Source organism: Leopardus geoffroyi, chromosome B3 (assembly GCF_018350155.1).
Source record: "Leopardus geoffroyi isolate Oge1 chromosome B3, O.geoffroyi_Oge1_pat1.0, whole genome shotgun sequence".
Classification (NCBI taxonomy): domain Eukaryota; kingdom Metazoa; phylum Chordata; class Mammalia; order Carnivora; family Felidae; genus Leopardus; species Leopardus geoffroyi.
In genome coordinates this window covers 119,318,091-119,333,139 of record NC_059337.1, presented here as the reverse complement: position 1 = coordinate 119,333,139, position 15,049 = coordinate 119,318,091, and the positions used below count along the sequence as shown (strand labels likewise).

At 39.1% G+C, this 15,049-nt stretch overlaps 1 protein-coding gene across 19 annotated transcripts in view; it reads left to right on the top strand.

The window, feature by feature from the left end:
* The window catches only part of ENTPD5 (ectonucleoside triphosphate diphosphohydrolase 5 (inactive)), a 49,527-nt gene that overhangs the window by 3,165 nt on the left and 31,313 nt on the right, over positions 1–15,049 (top strand). For 13 of the 19 annotated variants that reach the window (XM_045448192.1, XM_045448178.1, XM_045448180.1 and 10 more), the window contains exon 3: positions 5,542–5,608. The gene's annotated coding sequence lies outside the window, so the exon portion shown is untranslated. Of the gene's footprint in view, positions 1–2,014; positions 2,107–5,541; positions 5,609–15,049 lie in introns of all 19 variants that reach the window. The other 6 variants (XM_045448194.1, XM_045448186.1, XM_045448198.1 and 3 more) reach the window with 1 other exon arrangement.

The following is a 15,049-nucleotide window of genomic DNA, read 5'->3' as shown; positions in this document are numbered from 1 at the left end:
CTTTTGATTTTGTTTTCACTTAGCATTTAGAATCATGCATAAGTATGTTATCCAAACTATGTCTGAAGTGACTGATGAGTATTTCTGAATATCATGGGGAGTGACTTACTTTCATCTTTTTTATTGCACGTTGTACAAATACAGAATTCTATTAAATAGGTATTGTGATGTGGACTAGTTCACATCCTTGCAGGGGATAAGGAATCCTTGAGATCAAAGATTTGCTGTTACCAATTTTGAAATCTGTGTTTTTTTTTTCTTTTGTTTGTTTTTTTTTTACCATTGACTTCTATTTTTATACAAAATGTGTTGCTACAGAATCATTACCACTGGCAATTTATTTGCAAAATATCCGATTTTTATTATTTGTCCATTCTGACAAAGCCATTACACAGGACTAAAAGTTCTCTAAGAAAAATAATACACCAAAATTTCAGGCTCACTTATCTGTACTTTGATTTCATGGATCTGTTAGATGTTCATTTAAGAAACGTTTAGTGACAGGACACCTGGGTGGCTAAGTCCATTAAGCATCTGATTTCAGCTCAGGTCATGATCTCACAGTTTGTGGGTTTGAGTCCTGCTTTGAGCTCTGTGCTAACAGCTCACAGCCTGGAGCCTGCTTTGGATTCTGTGTCACCCTCTCCCTCCGGCTTGTGCTCTCTCTGTCTCTCTCTCTCTCAAAAATAAACAAACATTAAAAAAAAAAGAGGGGCACCTGACTGGCTCAATTGGTTAAGTGTCTGACTTTGGCTCAGGTCATGGTGTCACAGTTTGTGAGTTTGAGGCCCATGTCAGGCTCTGTGCTGACAGCTCAGGGCCTGGAGCCTGCTTCGGATTCTGTGTCTCCCTCTCTCTCTGCTCTTCCCCTGCTCACATGGTGTCTCTCTCTCAAAAATAAATAAAGAGGGTGATGGGCATTGAGGAGGGCACCTGTTGCGATGAGCACTGGGTGTTGTATGGAAACCAATTTGACAATAAATTTCATATTAAAAAAAATAAACATTAATTTTTTTTTTTTTTTTAAAAGAAAGAAACATTTAGGGAGGAGGTGCCTCACTGGCTCAGTCAATAGAGCATGTAACTCTTGGTCTCAATGTTGTAAGTTTGAGCCCCACATTGGATGTAGAGCTAACTTAAAAATAAAATCCTAAAGAAAGAGAAATGTTTAATGAGTACCAACTTGTATACCATGCTACCCGATAGCTTGAGGGCTACAAGCCTTCAGGTGGTTTACAGTCAGGTGTATAGAGTAGTGACCCAAACAGTGATCTCCAAGAGTACAAAACTTCACTGGCACCTATATACAAACAGTTAACAATAAAAAAAAACAAAAACAAAAAAACAAACAAAAAACCACCAAGCAGTGATGGATAAGGGGATCATGGTATGGACAATAAGTGCTGTAGGAATTTGGTGGTATGGAAGATTGTCATATTCAGAGAAAGTTTGCAGAAGGAGGTGGGCTGAAAAGAAGAGGGAAGGCTTTCTGGAAAGGTAGAATCATGTGAGCAAAATTCAGTGTGTATTAGAGACAATGAAGTGTTTAGAGCAGTGGTTCCCAAAGTGTGGTCCGTGGACAAGTAGCATCAGCATCACCTGGGAACTTGTTACAGATTAGAAATGGAAGTTCTCAGGCCATACTTGAGACATGCTGAATCAGAACGGGCAGTGAGGCCCACCAGTCTGTGTTTTAACAAACCCTCCAGGTGATTCTGATACAGCCTAAAGTTTGAAAACTGCTAACTAGAGCAGAGGGTTCTTATATGAAAATAGTGGGCAAAAGACTTTGGTAAGTTAGCCTGGGATTCACAGTGATGGACTTCAAATGTTAGGGAGTTTGTCCTTTATCCTACAGAGCAGAGTCACCAACTTGTAACTTGACGGCTGGATTTGGCTCATAGATGTGCTGCTTTGCCTGGCCTGCACAGGCTTTTGGGTTTTTTAAATTTTTAAATGGAATTAGTTGTCACTATTAAAAAACCAAATTCTACAAAGAAATCTGTACTTTCAGCTTATCTTGAAAAATCAGAAGACCTGGAAGTACTGGACCTGTCTTTCATTGTGGCAGCAATTTGTGGCAGCAGCAAGCAGCTGCCAGCGTAGGTAGGATATGTACTCTCTAGTTTGTCATTGTCCCCACCACTTCCTGTTGGTTTGCAACTTTACTCACATTTCCTGCTTGGCCCCAGTAAGTATTTAGGTATTTGAGTTTGTGCCTTCTGTAATACATAGTGGGAAATTAATGAAAGTTTTAAAGAGAGTGAGGAGGGGAGCCTGGGTGGCTCAGTCAGTTGAGCATCTGACTCTTGATTTCAGCTCAGGTCATGATCACAGGGTTGTGGGATTGAGTCCCAAGTTGGGCTTCACACTGAACATGGAACCTGCTTAAGTTTCTCTCTCTCTCTCTCTCTCTCTCTCTGCTCCTCTTCCCTGTGCATGTACTCTTTCTCTAAAAATAAAAAATAAAAATAAAAAAGAAAATGAGGTGATTTATGTATTGTGATACTATGTATTCATTCAACAAACATTGGTTAGTTAAACATATATGCCAGGTTGGATAGTGTTCAAAGGTCAATGAATTCCTGACATGCTGTGGGTTAAAATCTAGTGGGAAGATGATGAAAACATTTTAGGAAAACATTGGCATATATTTGAGAACAGAGACATCGGTGATTGGAAGACGATTTAAGAAGCTGTAATAGTCCAAGTCTGAAGTAATAAAGGCCAGAATTTAGATATTAACAGGACTAGGAGGTAAACAAGAGAAAAAGATGAGAAAGATACTGCAAAGGAAAAATCACCAGTTCTTGATGATAGTTGGAATATAGAAGGTATAAGAGAGAAGAATTCAAAGATGATGAGAATTTTGAGTTGTGAATTAGGAAATCTGTGATGCCACTAACAGAAAAGGAAATAAGAGTGTCTATTTAACCCTCTCTATGTATATGGTACAAGGGTGCCAAGGAATGGGGGCATTTAGAGATGCCAGTTTGAAGTGTCTCTTGTTTTGAGTTTAGCGTATTGACATACACACAATATTAAGTGTTTTTAAAAGGAAAACTTAATTGAAACGTCAAGATTGCATGTTTAAATTCTCTTTTTTTATGTTTATTTTTGGGAGAGCGCAAGTGGGGAAGGGACAGAGAGAGGGGGACAGAGAATCTGAAGTGGGCTGTACACTGACAGGCTGACAGCAGTAAGCCCGACGTGGGGCTTGAACCCACGAACCACAAGATCATGTCCTGAGCCAAAGTCAGATGCTCAACCAACTGAGCCACCCAGGAGCCCCAAGATTGCATGCTTAGAAGTAGATACCACTCATTCCATCCTTGGATTCCAAGAGCATACTGGGGGAAGTTTTTAAGTTATAGTCAACAAAATGTATGAAGACCTTTCTTAAAAACGTTTTGTTTTGGGGGCCCTATATTTTCAACCTTGTTTGAATCCTCTCTTGAATGTATAATTTTAGGATTTGTGTTGCATAGGTAAGTTTCTCTTTCTGGAAGAATGGAAGATACTTTATAAATTCAAAGCTTAAATATGTGTTCTGAGTATCAGTACTACCCTTCAGAGTTTAAATCGTAATTGGCTGTGTACCCATGAGATATACCAAGAATGAAGTGTAATAACTGTTGCTCCACTAAAATAGTGACTAGTAGCCAGTGTTTTTCCTCTTATGATCTTATATTTGGTTCTATCTGCCTTTTTTTTTTTTTTTTTTTAAAGTAATCTATGCCCAATGTGGGGCTTGAGCTCATGACTCTGAGATCAAGACTTGCATGCTTTACTGCCTGAGCAAGCCAGGCACCTCCCATATGCTTTTTTAAAAAAAGTTTTTACTGGGGCAGCTGGGTGGTTGGTAAGTTAAGCACCTGACTCTTGATATTGGCTTAGGTCATGATCTTGCTGTCCTGGGATGGAGCCCCATCTCAGGTTCCAAGAATTGAGTGTTAGAACCTGCTTGGGATTCTTTCTCTCCCTCTCTCTCTCTCTGCTTGTCCCCTGCTCACATGTGCTTGTGAGCTCTCTCTCTCGAAATAAATAAACACTAAAAATTTTTAAAAATAAAAAGTTTTTATTGTGGTAAAATATATTACATAAAAATTGCTATTTTAACCATTCTAAGTGTTCAATTCAGTGATATTATCTTCACAGTGTTTTATAATCGTCACTGCTGTCTTATTTCCAAAACTCTGTCATCACCCTAAACAGAAACTCTGGACTTGTTAAGCAGTAACTCCATTCTCCCCTCCCCTCAATCCCTGATAACCTCTAATCTAATTTCTGTCTGTCTGAATTTACCTCGTCTAGATATTTTGTATAATTGGAATCATATATGTCTTTTTGTATCTGGCTTCTTTCACTTAGCATAATGTTTTTAAGATTCATTAATATTTGTAGCATGAATCAGAATTTCATTCTTGGCTTTTTTTTTTAAAGTTTATTTAACTAATCTCTACACCCAGTGTGGGGCTCGAACTCATGACCCCGAGATCAAGAGTCGCATGCTTTTCTGACTGAGCCAGCCAGGTGCCCCATTCCTTCCCATTCCTTCTTACAGATAAATAAAATTTTATTGGATATATGGTCATGTTTTATTTACATATCTATTGATGGACATTTGGATTGTTTCCACCTCTGGTGGTTGTGATTAATGCTCTAGGAACATTGGTGTAGAAATATTTGAGTCCCTATCTTCAATTCTTGTGGATATGTACCTTGGACCAGGATTGGCTTGGTCCCTTGTAACCATGTACTCATTCATGTATAGTAAGTGGCTGCTCTTGATCACACTGTGGAACGCACAACTTGTTTTGTTTTTTAAACCTTTATTTTTTTTGTTTATGATTTATTTCTAATAAATATTTATTCATTCATTCATTCATTCATTCATTCACTTATTTATTTATTTATTTAGAGACAGAACAACGCAAGTGTGGGAAGGGCAGAGAGAGTCCCAAGCAGGCTCTGCACACTGCCAGCACAGAGCCTGATGCAGAGCTTGAACCCACGAAATTGAGATCATGACCTGTGCCAAAACCAAGAGTTGACACTTAACTGACAGAGCCACCCAGGCACTCCATACAACTTCTTACTTGAATTCTTTACAGCCAAAAAAAAAAGACTCGACAAAGTGCAAAGCTAGATTTTATCCACTTTTTTTATGGATTAGCTCCTTAGTCACTGCTTCCCATACATTTACACACATACATTTATACAAAAATATACACTACCTTTTAGAGGGAGTGTGACTTGCCTCCCTTGGCTTTTGCTGATTTTATAAACAAGTGACTTTATAAGAGTGGCTGTGGTTGTAGTTTGAATAAGAAGAAAGTATGGAAGAGGAGAAAGAGCCCAAGAGTACTAAACTGCAAGTCAGGTGATGAGTATGGTGATCTGGTTTCAATATTCAGATATTCCAATATCTGAATAGTTGGAAACAAGTGTGGAAAGAGATAATTGCATCAAAAATAAGCATGCTGATGAGAGAAAAGAGAGAACTTTGCTCTTATGATTATCCACGTCCATCTTCTACAGGTTGAAAAAATGGCACATTAGTTGAAGGAAACAAGGGAATGTCCAGAAGAAGAAGAAGAAAATATTGGTAAGTAGCCAATATAAAGTAATACCCCACTTTTTCATAGGTCAGATTTCTGTACATTCTGCTTTCTGTTCCTAGCTGAGAGCTTACAGTAAATGGAAAGGGATCTATGAGCCACTAAAGTGCTGTCACAAAGTCTATTCTTTTGTCACAAACCCTTATTCTTTTAGGCCCTCATTTGCATAAGTTGACATAAAAGTCTAATAATTATGGCTTTCTGATTTACAACCCCATGATTTTAAAGATTTTAAAATATTACATGATGACAGTTTATTGAAGGAATCAGGCCCATGGCAACACTAATCAGTGATAACATAGCATCATGTCCAGGGAAACTAGCTCAAAAAGCATAGCATTCTGGGACTGTTTGGTGGCAGAAAGGCAAACAATCCTATAGAACTCTAGCACCTAGAGGCATCCCAAGTTTACAGAAAAATATAACTGCTGATGATAATCATGACCCTAAATCATCATAAGTCACTTGAGAAATATTTGTAGCAGAGGCACCTGCGTGACTCAGTCGATTAAGTGGTGGACTCTTGATTTCAGCTCAGGTCATGATCTCATGGTTCGTGAGATCGAGCCCCACATGGGGATGGGGCTTCATGCTGACAGTGCTCAGAGACTGCTTCTGATTCTCTGTCTCTCTTGCCCCTCCCCCACTCACACTTGCTGTCTCTCAAAACATAAAAAAATTTTAGAAAAATATTGGTAGCAAACATTTTTAATCCTATTCCTTGCTTTATATATAAGGTATCCTTTAATATTTCAGTCTTTCTCATTTTTTCATTTTGATTTAATGTTTTTAAAGCAGTAGCTATTTTTCATTTGATAATAAGAAAGGGAAAATAGGTTTTCATGTCCCTTCCCACAAATTCCAGTGTAAACAGTGACAAAGGGCACTGATCCTTGCAGATACTCTTCTGCACATAAGTGCCTCCCACAATGGATAGGAGTTCAAAGGCAGAGATAGTTATTTCCTTAGGTTTTCAATATATTTGCTTATTGGGACAATATTAACCATCTCCTGACTGGTAGTATCTTCCTATCTAAAGGTTTTTCACTTTAATGAATGGGTAAGAAAAGGCCTTGTGACTTGTGAAGAAAGAGGCAGCAAGAGCAACAGCTTTCCCCATGCAGTGATTATCGTAGCTAAGTCAAGCCTGAAACAATGAAGAATGAAGTCAGGCACTGCCTGACCTCATTTTGGTATAACACCCAAATGGTTTCATTGTATAGAATGGGCCTGTTTGACACTTGTCTAATAAAGTTAGACAAGTTTTGAATAAAATGTTTTGAATAAAACATTTTTGAATAAAATGTTTTGAATAAAATGGAATAAAATACAGAAAGAAGTGATGTTTATAGGAAAAAATTTTATATTTGTTGGTAACTACCAATGTATCAATTTTAATTTATTCATTGGGAGTGTTTGATCCTAGGGTTGGAGAGACCTTAAAAGATCTCATTCAACGCCCCCTTCTGATCTGTGAATCCACTTGGAACAGTGTGGTCAGATTTGAGCTGAGCCCTTGGGGCAAGACTCCTCTCCTCTGTCAGCACAACTCCTATGTTGGAAAATTCCTCCTGTCCAATCTCTCCTCTTGTAGTTTCCATGCTCTTACTATGGTTTATTATTATGTTATACAGGTCTTACTTTTTGGCAGGGATCTAATATAATTTGATTATTTAATAACTTTTTTATTTTGTTGATACTTGAAAAATGCTTGTTACAGAATTTTTCAGTGGATTTTGTATCCGTGCCAGTTGTTAGTCTTATCCCTTTCTACCAAATATCTCCTCAGTACCTAAGTATTAATGCTACTATTGTCTGATTAGAAATTTTCTTTCTGTATATAGCATGAAGAAATTTGTTATAAACATTTTTAAATATTTACATTTAAACAATATAAGTTAATATAAATATTTTCACTTTATACCTTCCTTGATTTAGTATTTCATTTCACTGTTAGGTTTAGTATTCAGTTATTAATGGATACCTATAATTTTTTTTTTTTTTTAATTTTTTTTTTTTTTTCAACGTTTATTTATTTTTGGGACAGAGAGAGACAGAGCATGAACGGGGGAGGGGCAGAGAGAGAGGGAGACACAGAATCGGAAACAGGCTCCAGGCTCTGAGCCATCAGCCCAGAGCCCGACGCGGGGCTCGAACTCACGGACCGCGAGATCGTGACCTGGCTGAAGTCGGACGCTTAACCGACTGCGCCACCCAGGCGCCCCAATAATTTTAACAAATATAGTGACTTGTTTACTTTTTTCCTACTCTTTCCTAAATATATCTGACTTTTTTGAAGTATTTAAATTCCTTTCACCCTTAGGAACAAGCAGGATGTTTGTATGAGTTGTAGTTTTTCTGACTTTAATGATGTTAAGTAAAATATTGGGACTATAACAGAAACAATGGAAAGCATCAAGTGGTGGGATGTGATATTTTCAGAGAAACTGAAAGTCCATTATTGTTTTTAGTTTTTAAGAGTTCATATCATTGAGGGACGCCTGGGTGACTCAGTTAAGTGTCTGACTCTTGATTTTGGCTCAGGATGTGATTTCATGGTTTGTGAGATCGAGCTCCATGTTGGGCTCTGTGCTTACAGCATGGAGCCTGCTTGGGATTCTCTCTCTCCCTCTCTCTGTCTGTGCCCCTCCCCCACTCGTATGCCCTCTATCAGAAATAAATAAACGTTTAAAAAGGAAATGGAGCGCCTGGGTGGCTCAGTCAGTCTTATAAGCATCAACTTTGGCTCAGGTCATGATCTCATGGTTTGGGAGTTCGAGCCCCACACCAGGCTCACTGCTGTCAGGGCAGAGCCCACTTTGCACCCTCTGTCCCCTTCTCTTTCTGCCCCTCCTCCTGCTCCGCTCATGCTCTGTCTCTCTCAAAAATAAACATAAAAAAAAAAAAATGAGGCAAGGCACCTGGGTGGCTATCAGTTAAGCATTATACTCTTGATTTTGGCTCCAGTCATGATCTCCTGGTTCGTGAAATTGAGCCCCGCATTGGACTCTGTACTGTCAGTGTGGAACCTGCTTGGGATTCTCTCTCTCCTTCTCTCTTTGCCCTTCCAGCATGTGCTCTCTCCTTCTCTCTCAAAATAAGTAAACATTTTTACAAATTTTAAAAAAGAAGAGTTAATATTATTGGAATAACATGTAGTTTTCCAAACAAGAAGTGTATAAGGTCAGGGCGCCTGGGTGGCTCAGTCAATTAAGCATCCAACTTCAGCTCAGGTCATGATCCTGTGGTTTGTGGATTGGAGCCCTGCGTTGGGCCCTGTGCTGACAGCTCAGAGCCTGGAGCCTGCTTCAGAGTCTGTGTTTCCCTCTCTCTCTGCCCCTCCCCCGCTCAAACTCTGTCTCTCTTACTCTCAAAAATAAATAAACATTAAAAAAAAGTTTTTAAAGTGTGTAAGCTCTGTTGATAGAAATATGTATAAGTGAGGAAAAAAAGCTGAACACAAAATATTACGCAAATACTGGTTATAACTTGCAGTAGCGTCCAAGATGGCCCCCAATGATTCTCACCTGCTAGTATTCATGCCCATCCTCTCATACATTTCTTTTTTATTATTTTAATTTTTTATTTTTAAAAATTTACATCCAAATTAGCATATAGTGAAACAATGATTTCAGGAGTAGATTCCTTAATGCCCCTTACCCATTGAACCCATCCCCCCTCCCACAACCCCTCCAGTAACCCTCAGTTTGTTCTCCATATTTATGAGTCTCTTCTGTTTTGTCCCCCTCCCTGTTTTTATATTATTTTGTTTCCCTTCCCTTAGGTTCATCTGTTTTGTTTCTTAAAGTCCTCATATGAGTGAAGTCATATGATTTTTGTCTTTCTCTGACTAATTTCACTTAGCATAATACCCTCCAGTTCCATCCACGTAGTTGCAAATGGCAAGATTTCATTCTTTTTGATTGACGAGCAATACTCCGTTGTATATATATAAACCACATCTTCTTTATCCATTCATCCATCAGTGGACATTTGGGCTCTTTCCATACTTTGGCTATTGTTGATAGTGCTGCTATAAACATGGGGGTGGGTGTGTCCCTTTGAAACAGTGTAACTGTGTCCCGTGGATAAATGCCTAGTAGTGCAATTGCTGGGTCGTAGGGTAGTTCCATTTTTTGTTTTTTGAGGAACCTCCATTCTTTTTTCAGAGTGGCTGTACCAGCTTGCATTCCCACTCATACATTTTATTAGGTTGGTCTGCATGACCAGTGGAATATGGGGGAAGTGATAGTATATGACTTGCAGGGCTAAGTCATTAAAAAACATCGCTGCTTCTGCCTTGTTCTCTCTTGGATTGCCCACCCTGGAGGAAGCCAGCCACCATGTTGTAAAGATATTCAAGGCTCTTTGGAGAGTCCACTTGGAAGCAACTGAGGCTTCCTTCTAACAACCAGCATCAACTTGACAGCCATCAAGTGAGCCGTTTTGGAGGTGGAGTTTTCAGCTTCATTCAAGCCTTCAGTTAACTGCAGGCTGGGGAGCCTGCATCTTGACTCCAGTATCATGAGAGACCCTGAGCCAGAACTATCCAATTCTCAAATTCCTGGACTACAGAAACTGTGAGATAATAAATGTTTATTATTGTTTTAAGCAACTAAGTTTTGAGATTATCTGTTATGCATCAGTAGGTAACTAATGTATACCACCTTAAATATTTGTTGGTTTGATAAAACTTGGACAATGTAAATAATGTTTAGTAGTTTAGTATCCTTTAGATTCTTTTTTTTTTTTTTTTTGGAAAATTACTTCAGTTTATCAAAATTTTAACAGTGGTTAAAGACCGACATTCAATGTAGCAGTATAGCTATAGAATTAATAGATTCAGAAAAATAAAATTATAGTTTCTCCTAAAAACAAATCATTATTACTAGATCAGGTATTCATCTTATTCTCTTAAAATCTCATTTTATTCTCTTACAAATCTATGAAAGTATTATTTTTCCCTTCTTATGTCACTTTGTAGTTTCCTATTATCAGTTTCTTTTGAGAACCTTCTTGGACACTCCACTAGGTGCTTGGGCTACATCAGTAAACAAATATTCCTTCTCTCTAGGAGCATATATTTCATTAGAGGAACACACATAATAAGCATAAGCATAATATATAAGCTGACTAATACGTTAGAATGTGATAAGTGCTATGGAAAAAAAAGATCAGAGTAAAGGGGATTGAGAAAGCAGGCAGAGGTAAGGCCACATGAGGGAGAGAAGTTAATATTAAAGATAGGAGTCAATAAGAAAGTAGCATTTGAACAATGATTTGAAGGAGTTGTAGGAATTTATCAAGTGGATGTATATTTCAGACAGTGGGGACAGCTATAGCAAAAGCCCTAAGGCCAGAGCATGTTTGACATGTAAGCATGCAGAGGTCTGTGATGCAGGGGAGTAAGATGAAAACTTAGATAAGGTGAGAGAGGTAATAGGGAGGGAGGCAGAACAGGTGGATCCATGAAAACTTTGGAATCTTGCTACTCTGGGGGAAATGGGAAGCCTCTGCTAGATTTTGCAGAGGGGAGACATGTAACATTTTAAAAGGATGACTTTATTTGCTTGTTAAAAATAGACTGTAGGTGGGGCACCTGGGTGGCCCAGTTGGTTAAGTGTGCAACTTTGGCTCAGGTCATGATCTCATGATTCATGAGTTTGAGTCCCATGTCAGGCTCTGCTCACATTCCTGCCTCTCTCTTTCAAAAAATAAATCAACATTAAAAAAAAATTTTTTTAATAAAAAAAGGCTCTCGGGGAGTGAAAGTAAAAGCAGAGATATGTTGGGGCACCTGGGTGGCTCAGTCGGTTAGGCACCCAACACTTGTCCTGATCTCCCGGTTTCTGGGATAGAGCCCTGAGTCGAGCCCTGCGCTGACAGCACAGAGCCTGCTTTGGGATCTGTGTCTCCCTCTCTCTCTGCCCCTCCCCCCACTCACTATTGCATTCACATGTGCTCACTCTCACACTCTCTCAAAATACATAAACAATTTTTTGTTTTAAACAGAGCTCTGGGGTGCCTGGGTGGCTCAGTCAGTTAAGTATCTGACTTTGGCTCATGAGATCATGACTATCTCATAGTTTGTGAGTTTGAGCCCCACGTCAGGTTCTGTGCTGACAGCTCAGAGCCTGGAGCCTGCTTTGGATTCTGTGTCTCCCTCTCTCTCTGCCCCTCCCCCACTCATGCTCTATCTCTCCCTGTCTCCAAAATGAATAAACATTAAAAAATAAATAAATTTTTTTTAAAAAAGCAGAGCTCTGTTAAGACAGAGTAAATCACATGAGAGATGATGGTGGCTTGGGCCAAGGTGGTAGCAATGAGTGATCAGAAGTGGTCAGATCGTGGAAATATAATGAAGTTCTGGTTCTAACCGGCAGGAAACAGATCAAAAGTTCTTGGTCGTATATAGGAAGGAGATCAAACTACTGTAAGACTTTTGCATGTTGATGCCAGTCTAACTTTCCAGCTTCATCTCTGATCATTCTTCTCTGCTCTACCTTCTCTTCCCACCCTCAAATCCATTTTTCCCTGGAGTCATTCTAGGTGACCCTTCCTGGGTGACCTAGTAGTTAAAACTGTGGGCTCTGGAATTAGACCATCTGGGTTTGATTTCTGGCTCTCTTCACTTACTATATGGTCTTACATTACCTAGCTTCCTATGACTCAGTTTTCTCATTTCTAGAAAGGGGGTGTTATAAATAAACCTACCTCACAGAGTGGTACTGTGAGATTAAATGAGATGATGCATGTAAAATACTTAACATAGTGCTTAGCTAGTATTAAGATTTCAATAAATACTAGCCACTATTATTATTATTACTTCAGATTGTGCTCCTTTGGCCACAGTCCCCTGCATTAAGTGCTAACCCTCTCTTCTATACCCTCCTCTGCTAATAGTGTACTTTCTTGTTTCTGAAATCCATATTACACGTTTTTGGGGAAATAAAAAATGAAATCAAGCCATTCATAATTTACCTGTTTCATATTTACCTATTTCATCTTTTTATAGTCCCTCTGGTTTTTATCCACATGTCTATATTATTTTTGTAGTTCTATTCATTTTTCACAATCAGTTCACATGCCATCTCATGATGCCTTTCCTAATCCTATCAATAAAGTTAGTCCTTAAGGCCCTGGGCTCTTTTAGTGTTTTTATGATTAACTTGAAAGTGTGGTTATTTGTGTCTATGTCTGTCACCTCTGCCAGACTCTGAGAATCTTGAATAAAAAAGTCTGTTTATTCATGTTTAATTCTCAAGCAACTACCACTTGATGGGCATCAGTGAACATTTGTAGAATTAGACACTGGAATGGAGCCTACTAAGGCTTCCCACTTCAGTCTTTCTTATATGTAATGGCCAGATTCATATTTGTGACACTTCCTTGCTCAAAATCTTCAATGGCTTCCCGTTGCCTACAGAGTTTAGTCTGAACTCAGCTGAGTGTTTGGTGTGCTCTCCTGTCTGAATTGAATTTGCCCTTCCAACTTTATTTCCTATGACAGTTAGTCAAACTGATGTGTTCATTATTCCCCAGGGGGTTCCATCCCTTTTCTATATCCATGTCTTGAATCATTGTTTCCTGAAAAGTACTCCTCTCCTATCTTAATGCCCCTTCTCAGGACCTTCCTCAAATGCCACTTCTTTTATAAAGCCTTCTCAATTATTCCAGCTGTAAATAATATCTCCCTGTTTTAAAGTCTCAGAGCATGGCAACTGTGCTACTTGTCACCTTTTAACTCTACAGACATAGTTAATGGACATGTATTTATTTCCTGTTTACTGTAGTCTCTTAAAGGCCAGGTCTAAGATGATTCATCTTTGCATGACATACTTGTAAGTAGCATTGGCAGCTGATAATTTCTGGAATGCCTAAATGAATGAATGAATTTGTGAATAAATAGAATTCCTGGAATAGCATTACTATCCATGAGCTGGTTTTGAGGGGCATGGGGAGTTGGGTATGTGATAGCCATAGTAAGACACTGGGAAAGGTGGTACCTTCTTCCCAATGCTTTTGTGTGCAGATATTATCAGTTCAGTTGTACCAAGTCAGTTAGAAATGTACTGATGTTGGGGCGCCTGAGTGGCTCAGTTGGTTGAGCATTCAACTTCGGCTCAGGTCATGATCTCACGGCCAGTGAGTTCGAGCCCCGCATCAGGCTCTGTGCTGACAGCTCAGAGCCTGGAGCTTGTTTTGGATTCTGTGTCTCCCTCTCTCTCTGACCCTCCCCCGTTCATACTCTGTCTCTCTCTCTGTCTCAAAAATAAATAAACATTAAAAAAAAAAAAAAAAAAAAAAAGGAAATTTACTGATGTTAACATGTTCCAGGCTCAGTACTTGGGTTTGTAAATACAAAAGATACCATGTTCCCTCATTTTAGACACTCTTCAAATAGCAAAGTGTTCCAGAGTTCTGGCCCTTGGTGTTGGGTATGTAGGTCCCAATTTATATTCCCAAATGAGGCATTGCTCACTGTACTGAATCTATTTCATACTTAAATTAGACCAGTTTTCGTTTTGCTTTACTTGACTAACTTTTGCTCTGAGTAGTTTGGCTAATCCATTTCCATAGTTCAGCTTATTTAAATTTTTCACTCTGGTTACATTTTTTTTTTTTTTAATTTTTTTTTTCAACGTTTATTTATTTTTGGGACAGAGAGAGACAGAGTATGAACGGGGGAGGGGCAGAGAGAGAGGGAGACACAGAATCGGAAAGAGGCTCCAGGCTCTGAGCCATCAGCCCAGAGCCTGACACGGGGCTCGAACTCACGGACCGCGAGATCGTGACCTGGCTGAAGTCGGACGCTTAACCAACTGCGCCACCCAGGCGCCCCTCTGGTTACATTTTAAACTTGCTTTGTATTTAATTTTTAACTTTGTTAAAGCTAGCTTTTTTGTGGAGCTCAGATGAATTGGCAGTGGGAGCTTCACTAAGACTTTTTGGTGGACCTTTCCAGTTACCCACTTCATTCCATTATTTTAAACTGTTGAGAAATCCTGTGTCATTTTATTCAGGTCAGTCAATACTTATATTTGTTTAGGGAAGGAATAGAAGGACTTAAATTAACAATCAGGTGTTCTTATGGAACTGTATAAGGAAAACCAGTCCATTCTTTGAAATATGATTCACTGCCTACAGAACCATTGTTTCTCACACCTGTTCTCTATTTTGGCTCTCTATACTTCATCTGTTTAATACTTAAAGTTCTCAGGATTCTCCTTGTGTCACTTCACCAGGCTAATTCCTACCTCTGATTCAGGACCCAGCTTAGGCCTCTTATCCCTTAAGGAGCCACCCTCTTCCTTCCCAACTCCATCCTTCCTCTGAGATGTAACTCGGTAACTCTGAGATGAGTTATTTGCCTTGTAGGTCCATTCCTATAACATTCTATGCATATTCCCATAAAAGAACTTACCACA